Below are 3,687 nucleotides of genomic sequence, written 5' to 3' on the forward strand. Positions count from 1 at the left end.
TTGATTGGATGGGTCTTCCCGGTTTCTGTCCTATTTCTCTTTCGGGTCGGGGCCAAGTGCTCTTGCTGTGTAATTAGGCAAGTCCTATTTTAGGTGGGTCGGCCTTACGCCTTGGGTACCGGATCGCGAATGGAAAGATTCGGACAGATGCGGTCGACCGGCGATATTTAAATCTTATAAAGACTTAGTTGGAGTAAGACAAAACAACTTACAAATAGGTCTGAGCGCACGCCGGCACAAGTATGATTCGCATGCGTGATGAACCCCGAGAATGGCGAACAGGGTTAGTCTTTGAAGCTGGTTGCTTCTTCGCTGTTCGCCATATTAGGTCTAATAGACTCTCTTCAGTTCAAACGAGGTCGAGTTTGGGGGGCTTGATCTTGTCGATCACTCCTTGACGTCGTTTTGAGTGTTCATTGCATCCCCCTTGATATATACTTTTTGACTCATCCCGAGTTATTCCGGTAGGATTGCTAAACAACTTTAGCTTACGTTTTTTAGCTGGTTTTGTCGTCCATCTTCCATAGTACAAGATGGCCTGATACCTTATTCATATTTCTCGTCGGGTTTCCGGGTTTTACCCAACGAATTAATTTTTAGGTTTTTCTCTGCTAACTCTGGGCCTGACTTTTCTTTAGGAGTCTGGTAAATACATCCATTGGATTTTAAATATCCGCTCTATACATGACAACACTCATACGACCATCACACGGACATGTTGTTACATCTATTATATCCTCTTACACCAATAAAGAAGAAAACTTTTGTAATCTTATAACCTTATAAACCAGGGGAAACATTAAAGGTCCCAGGTCTGGGTCGGCCTCCCGTCTTTATGCTCGTTGATGAACCTGTTGTACGATATCTTAACAGTTACATGCTCAGCAGAAGTAGGACGCTTCCTAAGACTTCACAAGCTGTAATTACGAGCCCTCATACACCGCGAGCCTTATGACAGATGTGCACTCTTCGTCTCATTACGATAATCGACGAAGGATGACTCACACTTCGCCATTAGAACAAGTCTTATCTGTTCACTTTAATCCTATCGGGACGTCTTAGACTATCTGTAATATTTTCCTTGGGTAGTCCTATTTTGGGGAAGAAAAGCCTTTGGGGTTACAGTTCCCTTTAACAATCTTAAAAAAAAAAAAAAAAAACAAACAAAACACGTCATCTCTTTCATCAAACATTCTTACGACCTGAAGACCCTCATAAATATAACAAATTCTAATGAACTAAAATTCCTCCCAAGCCACCTTGACTAGTAATTTGCTTTGGGTCAAGGTGGTCTCAAGGTCAGTCCTACTACTGACGTGTCACCTAATAGAGCAAGATATTATGATTTCTCATCAAATAAACAATTGAGAGATGTCTCTTCAATTGAATGACATCAAGTCTCATCTATGATAGACAGGGTCTTTCAAAAGACTAGGCCCCATTTTACGTGGGGATCTTAGACGCTTTATTATTATCAGATTTTTCAGCTTAGAAGAAAATCGCTGTAAATTGTAAAATAATTAAAAAAGAAAGTTTTTTTTTTTTTTTATCCAAGATTTCCCTTATTTTGAAGCTATTTCCCCCCTCTTTTAAATAAAAATACGATAGAGTCACGACGTTATTGGTTTCAAAATAACATGACCTTGTTATTATAAAAATCATTACAGGAACACATTTTTAGCAAGCCCAGTATACAACCTAAAATAACTAAACTGCCTAGCTCTATATTACATACATCAGCGGTACACAACCTTTCGAGAGAAGCGACTCCCCTAAATTAGAGAGAAATGAATCTATCATGCTCGTCGCACATTGGAAGTGTGGTCGCGCGACTTTTGGTAGCGCGTAGTCACCTGAAAAACCAAACTTATGAAAATGATAGAGACTCTCTTTAGACAGGCCCCATTTTACGTGGGGATCTTAGACGCTTTATTATTATCAGATTTTTCAGCTTAGAAGAAAATCGCTGTAAATTGTAAAATAATTTAAAAGAAAAGTTTTTTTTTTTAATCCAAGATTTCCCTTATTTTGAAGCTATTTCCCCCCTCTTTTAAAGAAAAATACGATAGAGTCACGACGTTATTGGTTTCAAAATAACATGACCTTGTTATTATAAAAATCACTACAGGAACACATTTTTGGCAAGCCCAGTATACAACCTAAAATAACTAAACTGCCTAGCTCTATATTACATACATCAGCGGTACCCAACCTTTCGAGAGGAGCGACTCCCCTAAGGGAGAAATGAATCCATTAGGCTCGTCGCACATTGGAAGTGTGGTCGCGCGACTTTTGGTAGTGCGTAGTCACCTGAAAAACCAAACTTATGAAAATGATAGAGACTCTCTATCATTTTCATAGATTTGGTTTTTAAGGCGACTACGCGCTACTACAGTTTTTAAAGGTTTTTCTTCGGTAAGTAATTTTACTCACAACTTTTTTTAAGTGCGAAGTTTTTTTTTTAATGAAACGCGGCCCTGGCTCTCATTTAGGCACTTCGAGGCGTGACCCACAGGTTGAGCACCCCTGATCTATTGACTACATGCTGTCTATTGACTACATGACTCAATTGATATAAATTACATACTTGCCACTCAGGAGGTCATTTCTTATCTGCAAGCACAACTGATACCTGAAATGAATGGAATGCAAGTCGCGTTAGATATGTAATGCAAGTCGCGTTAGATATGTGTTATCGATTTCGAGGAAAGATTTGAAACATGTTATCGTAACCTGGTGCGTGCTTTGAAACACGTACCAGAAGTTATGTGGTACACCTGTTTATACTGCAACCCAGGAAGAACTAACCAATGTCCAGAATCTGGCTAAGGAATTCAAGAATGGAATTGGGCAGGAGCTGCACAAAAGTCTTCTCCAAAAAGCATCTGAGGAAAAAAATTGGGTAAGATGTACTTTATTAACCTATTGTTTCTGTTTATGTAATTATTAAACAATGGAAATCAAAACTCAAAGAATAACACTAATCAATACTCAAAGAATAGGAAATCAATACTCAAAAAATAGGAGCCTTGAAAACAGAAAGCTAATACTAACAGTTTTGTAGGCCTTTATTAGGAATGTAACTCACACAATTTATTTGGTAATTTTGAGCCACTTCTATGAAAGGTCTCACATAGATGCTGAGAGTCAGATTGTTATTAATAGATTGCAAGGGCAAGTGGGTACATCCAATTGCGTCCATTTAAAACATATCGAGTTGGTTCTTGTAATGATAATGACTGCTGGTAGGTAAGAAAAAAAAGGACATTTTAGACTTTTAATAATAGGTGCCTAACACAGTCCTAAAAGGGACTAAAAATAAAAATGGACACGAAATAGAAGGGATATTAAAATAAAAAGAAACCGCTCTAAGTGTCTCGAAGTTACCCCAATTCACCCTATATTTAGGAGTATAATGTGATGATAACAAAAAGGAATTCTTATGTAAATTACTTTCGGTCGATATTTCAACCATGGAGTTAATACTCTTCACGTTCACTTTGCTTATTGAAAAAGAAATTCAGGTCGAATTTGGCATACTATTTCAATTTAATAAGTTTGCAGTGTTTGATGTCCTGTTGACCAATATTTCCCGTCTGTTACCGTTAAAGACGCAAGCAAGACGAAACGAGAAATATCACATAAAAAAAAAAAAAAAAAAAAAAAAACGTTCCCCCAATCTAAAAT

The 3,687-nt window shown here is 37.7% G+C and overlaps 1 protein-coding gene and 1 long non-coding RNA gene across 2 annotated transcripts in view; one reads left to right on the forward strand and one right to left on the reverse strand.

The window, feature by feature from the left end:
* The window catches only part of LOC113465332 (peroxisomal carnitine O-octanoyltransferase-like), a gene marked incomplete in the record, with an annotated part of 16,284 nt that overhangs the window by 5,773 nt on the left and 6,824 nt on the right, over positions 1 to 3,687 (forward strand).
* Positions 2,588 to 3,687, reverse strand: part of LOC108252432 — a 2,845-nt gene continuing 1,745 nt past the window's right edge. The window contains exon 3 of the long non-coding RNA XR_001809516.2: positions 2,588 to 2,632. This is a non-coding gene — a long non-coding RNA (uncharacterized LOC108252432). The remainder of the gene's footprint in view (positions 2,633 to 3,687) is intronic.

This window comes from Diaphorina citri, unplaced genomic scaffold (assembly GCF_000475195.1).
Source record: "Diaphorina citri unplaced genomic scaffold, Diaci psyllid genome assembly version 1.1 scaffold505, whole genome shotgun sequence".
Lineage (NCBI taxonomy): Eukaryota > Metazoa > Arthropoda > Insecta > Hemiptera > Psyllidae > Diaphorina > Diaphorina citri.